At 35.8% G+C, this 8,945-nt stretch overlaps 1 long non-coding RNA gene across 1 annotated transcript in view; it reads left to right on the plus strand.

The window, feature by feature from the left end:
• Window positions 1-1,783: 1,783 nt before the first annotated feature.
• LOC107691955 (uncharacterized) overlaps window positions 1,784-8,945 on the plus strand; it is a 13,383-nt gene continuing 6,221 nt past the window's right edge. The window contains exons 1-2 of the long non-coding RNA XR_001634604.1: window positions 1,784-1,794; window positions 7,011-7,013. This is a non-coding gene — a long non-coding RNA (uncharacterized LOC107691955). The remainder of the gene's footprint in view (window positions 1,795-7,010; window positions 7,014-8,945) is intronic.

The following is an 8,945-nucleotide window of genomic DNA, read 5'->3' on the forward strand; positions in this document are numbered from 1 at the left end:
TTAAAGTATTAACTAACATTAACTCATGGGGCCTTAATGTAAAGTGTTACCATTTTAACATTGTGGACTGAATTAGGTGATCAAATTGTCACATTAAAAGAGCAGTAAACAATTAAAAGCCAAGAACCCACAACACAGTTTATCAAACTGACGTAAATTGTAATTATCAGCACAGCCTTACCTTAAGCTCAAGTAATATGAATATGATCCATTTGCAGTAAACACGTCTTTAAGGTATAGTTCACCCAAAAATGAAAACCCTAATGTTGTTTCAAACCTGTATGAGTTTCTTTCTTCTGCTGAACACAAAAGAAGATACTTTGAAAAATGTTGGGAAACAAACAGTATATAAACAGTAGCACAGACTGTCATAGTATTGAAAAACATACTATGGAACTCAATAGCTACCGGCAACTGTCTAGTTACCAACACTCATACAGGTTTAGAACAACTTGAGGATGAGTAAATCATGACAGAATTTTCATTTTTGGGTGAACTATCCCTTTAATGGAAGGAGTATGTTACATAAGGCTCAAACATGAACCTGTGGAAAAACCACCCCAGAATGGTCAGAATCTCCAGGTATACCTTTCAAATCATATAACAAACACATTTTCATTCACCCCTACACACATTTATTATTATAGTCATATATAGACTACTGTACTGTAAATACGTGGCACTTAACATTGGTTAGACAGAGCCGGCCATCCACGTGTCCAGCTACAGTGTAGATTTCCATTATATTGCTCTCACTGGGAGGTTAAAAGCAGTTGTGTGGTTGCCCAGAAAGTTCAGCTTTGCAAAACAAAGAGGTGAAACCTCACTGCACTGCTAGAAACACACACTCGCTCTCATTTGTTCGGTTCATTGTCTTCAGCTTACTTTCTCCTACCTTAGAGGTCTCAGTTATTAATATATATATATACAGTGGGTGCGGAAAGTATTCAGACCCCCTTCAATTTTTCACTCTTTGTTATATTGCAGCCATTTGCTAAAATCATTTGAGTAAATTTTTTTTCCTCATTAATGTACACACAGCACCCCATATTGACAGAAAAACACAGAATTGTTGACATTTTTGCAGATTTATTAAAAAAGAAAAACTGAAATATCACATGGTCCTAAGTATTCAGACCCTTTGCTGTGACACTCATATATTTAACTCAGGTGCTGTCCATTTCTTCTGATCATCCTTGAGATGGTTCTACACCTTCATTTGAGTCCAGCTGTGTTTGATTATACTGATTGGACTTGATTAGGAAGGCCACACACCTGTCTATATAAGACCTTACAGCTCACAGTGCATGTCAGAGCAAATGAGAATCATGAGGTCAAAGGAACTGCCTGAAGAGCTCAGAGACAGAATTGTGGCAAGGCACAGATCTGGCCAAGGTTACAAAAAAAATTCTGCTGCACTTAAGGTTCCTAAGATTGATCACCTAATTCAGTCCACAATGTTAAAATGGTAACACTTTACATTAAGGCCCCATGAGTTAATGTTAGTTAATACTTTAACTAAAAATAACAATAATAATACATTTGTTACAGTATTTATGAATCATTGTTAACGTTAGTTAACTTCAACTGTTCTGTTGTGAGTTCATGTTATAGCCCATTATTTAATATTAATAAGATACAATTTTTGTAATAATGTATTCGTTAATTAGTAATAATGTTTTAACAAATTGTTTGAGATTTATTCTGAGTCCGTTCAAAAGTATGATCCATTATTCTTTTTTTTTTTTATCTATAAATGACACAATTATTTTCTTGCATTTTGTGTGAATATGTGTATATATTTAATCGTTGACTCTTTGTTAATACCAGGCACGTGCACAGGTCGGGCTCAACCTGTGCAGAGCACATGCCCTTTTTGCCCTTACACTCCAAAGTGCCCTTTTTTTGGTGATGGTGTTTTTTTTTCCTTCAATAAATCAATGATATTGGTCACCCTTTACATCTGTCTGTCTGCTTTACAAATATTTAGCTAATGAAAGGTATTAAAAAGAGCTTGTGACTAAATCTTGTTGGATCCGCTCAAACTGTCAGTAAACCCCATAACTCCACCCCCTCTATCTTGACTGAATGAACTGAAGTTCCACAGCAGCTGAACTAGGTCTGCAAGGGTAAATAAAGATCTTGTTGTTTGAATAAGTACAGCGTTTTCTTCACGCAAGAAACACTATGTCTATAAAGGCTCATAATTTATGTATTTGAAACTGAGCGCCGCGCCCATATAGCTACAACAAACACCTGGTGATGAAAACGTAACGCCGCCGTTTTAATGACGGACAAAATGCACATTTGCACACATTCACTGATATATATAATACAATTAAAAAAAGAGTGAGTACACAAGAGCAATTCACAAACACAGGACCCTACAAATAATAATGACAACTACCCAGGAGGCCCATTGTTATAGCCTACTTTACATCTAGGCCAGATATACTTTGCACTGTATAATGCCAAGCTATCATACCATAAGGGTGCCCTTTTTCAGTTTCAGCACATGCCCCTCAAAAGGTCTGTGCACGGCCCTGGTTAATACTCATATGTGTATGAACAGACATATTGTGGCAAATTTATTCCGAATGACTCAAACTCCTGTTTTCCATTTACTTTTTAAAACATTCCAACTAAATATTAGCTTTTAAATCATTTACCATCCAAGGAATCCTTTCACCCTTAAAGGGATAGTTCACCTAAGTTCACCCAAAAATGAAAATTCTGTCATCATTTACTCACCCTCATGTCGTTCCAAACCTGTATGAGTCCATAGTAGGAAAAAAAAATACTATGGAAGTCAATGGCAACCACCAACTGTTTGATTACCAGCAACCTTCAAAATATCTTATTTTATGTTCAACATAAGAAAGCAACTCATACAGGTTTGGAACGACATGAGGGTGAGTAAATGATGACAGAATTTTCATTTTTGGGTGAACTATCCCTTTAAGTACAGATCTGAGGGAAGAGGAGGTGTGGAACGGTATTTCTCTGTTTATCTTCTACAGAAGCTGGAGATCACTATTTATCTCTCTCTCTTCCTCCTTCTCTGGCTCCTAAATACACATCACAAAGAAACCGATCCTTTATCAGCACACAGCCCTATAAAGAGTGACAGACGCAGTGTAAACACACTCATGCTGAGGGACAAACTTTCCCCGTCAGTGATCTGAGGACAGATCTGGTTTTCCTTCGAATTATCCTAGGAATATAAGGAATGTCTTGCTCTGAAATATATCAGTACTGATGGTGTCCAAAAACAGCAGGTTAATTGAATTGGAAAATTATATTTGTAAACATTCAAAATTGGCTTCACTTGACACCAAAAGAATCTCTGTTGGTGTCTTACCAGGAACAGTTCACCCAAAAAATGTTGCCAATATTTACTCACCCTCATGCAGTTCCAAAACTGTGACTTTATTTCTTCTGTGGAATCATATTGCTAAATGCTGTGAAAAACATCAGCATATGTTTAGAAAGATTACTAATAACAAAAATAAATTATAAAAAATAATATACTTATAAAACAGAACTGAACTTTAGTGCTTTTACTTAAGCTGGAATTAAGTATACATTAATACATAATAATACATGTAAATGTAATTAATGCAGTTTTACATGTAATATCTTGGTAATCACTTCTACTTTCTCTGAAATATGTGTATACTGCCAAATGTACTGACAAGCATTTATGGTAAAGTAAAATATACTTTGAAATGATACTGTGTATTTAAATATATTTGTAAATATCATATTTTTAATGAAGCTGCAATTTAGTGCATTTAAAATAAATTAACGTTAAATGTAATATCAAAAGATTATATCAAATGCTTTATATGTGCTTTAGTATGTTAGTCAACACATCAAAATAAATGTACTACTTTAAAGCATGACAAAAAAATTATTCACACATAATCAATAACTCAATTTGACATTATTACAAAGTTCACTTTTTAAAAGTGCTAAGAAACAGTCGAGAAAGGTTTATCCCTTTAAAGGTCCCCTGAAATGCTTAGAAACACGTAGCGTTACTCTATGTGTTGACGTCATTTTAACTGAAACAGGAAGACAGGGCGGGACATATCAAGCAGCCCCGCCCCTTTACACCCAAAAAACTTTAATTTTGATTTCATGGGGACTTTAAGTGCATTTATTTCATATTTCATATATACAAGTTCAGCTTTTAAGTAGCCTATGTGTTTCTCAACCAGGGGTCCGTGGACCCCTAGTGGTCCTTGACGTAAGGCCAGGGGGTCTGTATAAAGTATGAATTTTTGTATACATTTTGTATATTTTGACATGACATGTTCCCATGAAAGAAAAATCCAATATAGCTGATGATATGGCCAAATACTGGACAAGTCAACTAACTTGAATTATACTTGACTGCATTTGGTCCTCACAAAGACACAAATGATACATAGATGAGTCAATTTTGTTCTGGGGGTCCTTGAGGATGGTTCTGAATTGGACTGGGGTCCGGTGCGCCAAAAGGTTGAGATTCACTGGCCTATACTATTAAAATTTAAAGTACACTAAGTGCACATTCAATACAATTAAGCACACTTGTCTTTCACAAGGGTCTGTGCATATAGTTAAAGTGGATGGGGACTGAGTCTGTCAAGCTTTTTAAAACTATCATTTTGCTGTGTAAATAACAACAATGATGTTGTTGCTGTTTCAAAATAAATATATCCCACAATCCTTTCCTCTCTGCCACCAGCTTTGGCGTTGGAACTTCCTTGATGTTCACCTGGAAACATGTCACCGCATCCAGACACAGTTTATACTGCAGGACAGTGTGACTGGAGCGCAGGCAATTACATAACGCTAGGCCAAACAGTGTTAGCATTGTGCTTTGTGAGTGAGTGTGTGTTGACTCCAGATGTGAGAGAGCAGCTCTCCTGTTACACTGTTTTAATCACGGTAATCCATCAGGTCTTGCCACACTCCTCCACGCGTTGTCTTACTGTGTGTGCGTGTAAGAGAGAGAAAGAGACATATAATCATATGGGACAGGGATGCAATTACAAAGACACCTCTATTGTCTTAGTTTTTGCATGTGACACCTGAATAGCTGTGAAATCAAATCTCTGTTTTTCTGACGACGGTTTGAAATCATAGCTGACTTGAATATGAATACTGCCTTTTATTTATGGAAATTGATGCAGTGTAGCTGTGACGACAACATATTTGCTGGTACATGTGTTAACAGTGTCTCTATTATGACATGAGAGTGTAAACATTCATATATGAGTGAATCTCACAAAACCTGTCACCCTAAGAACATGTACAGGTCACATTTCACCCCAGAATAAAAAAAATAGGTTATATTATAACATGACATGACATTATTTTCATGAAAATTAAGCACATTCTCCAAAATGTTCCTCATTGTTATGCACATTTTCTTGTTTTAACTAGTATGGAGCATTTATAAATCATGGCAGGTTATGTTTGTCTGTTTCTACAAAAAAAAAAATGTATTAACATTTGCGATTATAATCATCATTGAGAATAATGAGAATGATAAAAACTATGAGATTTTGGGGTAAAATTAATTTAATTGTCCTAAAAATATTTTTGTAATGCAAGAAAATTATTTAAAAATTAATTTTCCTTTTGCTAAATATAAACTTAAAAAAAAGATTTCTCAAAATTGTGTATAAAACAAAGAATATTGGAGTACATTTTATAACAAAATCTTTCAGTTTCACTATTTAATTCAGTGTGTTACTAGCCATTTTTTGTAATCTTGAGTGAAAATTGTTTCTTCACCATTTTATTGTTTTGTTGTTTTATTGTGGGATGGTATAGGACCTGGACAAGTTTTTGATAGGTGTCATAAGATTCACATTTGTACATATTTGTAGGAGCTAATGTTTTTGCTCTCTCATTCCTTTTAATGACAACTCCTATTACTCTGCACACACTATGGCCCATTTGTCCTTCACTATTAACTCATTTTCAACTCCATTTGAGTGCATTTTAAGTAGCTTTCAGAAATAATCTGTTGATTGCAATTGAAATGCGAATTACAAAATGCAATTGAATGAAAATGTATTATAGTTTAAATTTATATTAAATGCAGTTAGCTGAACTTTAGAATGCTGTTTGTGACCCACTGAAGTAGGGTCTTTATATGTAATATGTTTGACAATTTAGTACTCAAGTGTGTCAAGACACAACATTCATAGTGTACTGTCTTTAAGTACTTAAGCCCTTTTATTTCATTAATATTATATAATGTGCAAGTACAGTTTTTTAAATATACCTTTAAATATAATTCTTTACCTAATTTGATGTTCCTGGTAAAAAAAAAAAAAAAAAATGACTGGCCTTTATAAATTGCATGTACATCTCTACACTGTAAAAATAATTCCGTAAAATTTACGGTAAAAAAACGGCAGCTGTGGTTGCCGGAATTTTACCGTAAAAAATACGGTAGCAACATTTTAGGTTTTACGGTTTTAACTGAAGTCTTTTACCGTTAAATTCACGGTCATTTTTTACAGTGTAATTATGCTATATGATCACCAAATCTTGTGTTCTTTGAAGGCTGCTGATTTTTGATTTGAAACACCACAAGTGCCACAAGGTAACAAGCAATTTTGCAGAACTTGCTATACCTTGTGTAAGCAAAGTCAGTCGTGCAATAACAATAACTGCCATTTTCAGGTCAAAATGCACATTCAATATTATAAAACACACTTACATGAGTTAACGCAATGGAAAGGAGCATGAGTGGCTCCCCATCCGCCTCCCCTCTCTTAACTCCAGCTGATGGCATTGTCCCCTTACCTCTCTTATTATCTCTTAGGGCAGGCCCTGTTCCTTTCAGACACAGATATCTTACCCTGCCACGTGTCAAACAGCCCGACGCACACTCCACATCAACACCACCCTCAGTGGTCACACTGTCCCTGCAGACAGCATTAGACCTTATGATTTCCATCGTATTTTAAGCACCCACACTTCCATTATGTCAGCGCTCCAAGAGAGTGTCGTTCTCTACTCGCGTACAATGCAAACAAGAAAAGTGAATGACGCATGACTTCCAACCACAGAAAGTGCAGTCCAGTGCAGCAGAGTCACAGGACATGGTGGCCGTTTTGATAAATAGTGACAGCCTAAGTGTTCTGAGCTGCATTAGCTTGAGTGAGAGAGATACCGCCATGGCACTGCTAGCCAAACAGGATATGGTGTCATGACATGATCTCACATCACTTTAATTCACAGTTGGGTGAGCTCTAATTAAGGCCTCCATCTGTCACCCGCAATTTTGTAAAGTCTTTAGGCAAGTTGCCCTGCATCTCAATTAGATCGGTCTTGGAGCAGTGTCGTCCAGACTGTGAGTCTGGTGGGGTTGTTTTTTAGAGACGCATTTCGTGTCAGTCGGGAACACAGAGGTATGTCTGAGTGGTCAGATAAGATTAAAAGGGTGGAAATGTTTCTGATAGGTGGCATGCAAACATGGAGATTTCTGTTACCTGATAAAAATCTCATATCTGTCCTTGGGAGGCTCCATACACAGACGGAGAGAGAGTGCGGCACCTGAGAGGACCCTGCGCTCTCAAAATGTGTTTGTTTTCTCTGTCAAGCTTCAAATAATGTACTGATTTGTCAAATGTTCCTGTAGCTTAAAGGAATAGTTCATCTGAAAATGAAAATTTGTTGAAAATGTACTCACCCCTCAGGCTGTCCAAGATGTAAATGAGTTAGTTTTTCATCAGATTTGGAGAAATGTAGCATTACATCACTTGCTCACCAATAGATTCTCTGCAGTGAATGGGTGCCGAAATATGAGTCCAAAATCCACTTCTTCCAGTGAAAATAGTCCATCCCATGTTGTCCTCTCGCATCAAAATCCAATGAAATATTCCACTAAAAATGTTTGTTTAGAACTGTTTTGGACTGTGTTTTTTTTTCTTTCCTTGATCTGTGCATATTTCTCTCCTGATTCAAACAAAGCAAATTTTTAACTGGGTAAAGCAATATTTGAGGACTCATGTTTTACCTGGAAGATGGATTTTAATTCAAAAGACATTAATTAATGGGACTGGAGTCATGTGGTTTAGTTCTGGATTATTTTTATATTTTTACCAGCTGTTTGGACTCTGACGGCACCCATTCACTGCTGAGGATCCATTGGTGAGCAAGTGATATGATGCTAATTGCTTTGTTGCCTGTCTAGTGGAATTGTTATACATTATATAGCCACTAGATGGTAATAATCTTTTTCTTTTACAGGAATCTCTCATTGACAGGATGTTGAGGGTTTCAGTATACATATTTAAGTTTAATAAAAGACAAAGTTTAATGGAATCTGTGTAAGATGAATTATTTTCATAATTACAATTTTTTGTCTGGGCTTTGTTTGTCTTTCATTACATTTGGAATGAACTTCTGTCCTTTGCAGCAATATCCTGAGGTGTTGAGTATCATAGCAGCTATTTTTATCAATTCCTTTGCACCCTTTTTCCACTGTTGCCATTGCTTTATTAGGCCATAATACCAGTGCCACTGGGGGACATTTTATATCAAGTTCGGCTGTGTATGATTTTACAACTAAATCTGTGGTTGAAATCTCATATGTAAGGATTTACATTATTTATAGAAATTTGAAAGGAATGAAAAGTAAAAATGAGTATATTCTACTAAAACAAACAATTCCACAGTTTGAATTGGACACCTTACATATAAATAATCTTAAATAAATCACAGTGGTAGTTTACACTCAAATATCATTATTACAGTTATTGTTACACTCTAAAAAATGCTGGGTTAAATATAACCCAGCGCTGGGGAACCCAGCATTTTTTAGAGTGTAACAATAACTGTAATAATGATATTATGGTCAAAACAGCCCAATAGCTGGGTCAAAACAACCCAATAGCTGGGTCAAAACAACCCAATAGCTGGGTTTGTCCCTT

Source organism: Sinocyclocheilus anshuiensis, unplaced genomic scaffold, assembly GCF_001515605.1.
Source record: "Sinocyclocheilus anshuiensis isolate Anshui unplaced genomic scaffold, SAMN03320099.WGS_v1.1 scaffold569, whole genome shotgun sequence".
Taxonomy (NCBI): Eukaryota; Metazoa; Chordata; class Actinopteri; order Cypriniformes; family Cyprinidae; genus Sinocyclocheilus; species Sinocyclocheilus anshuiensis.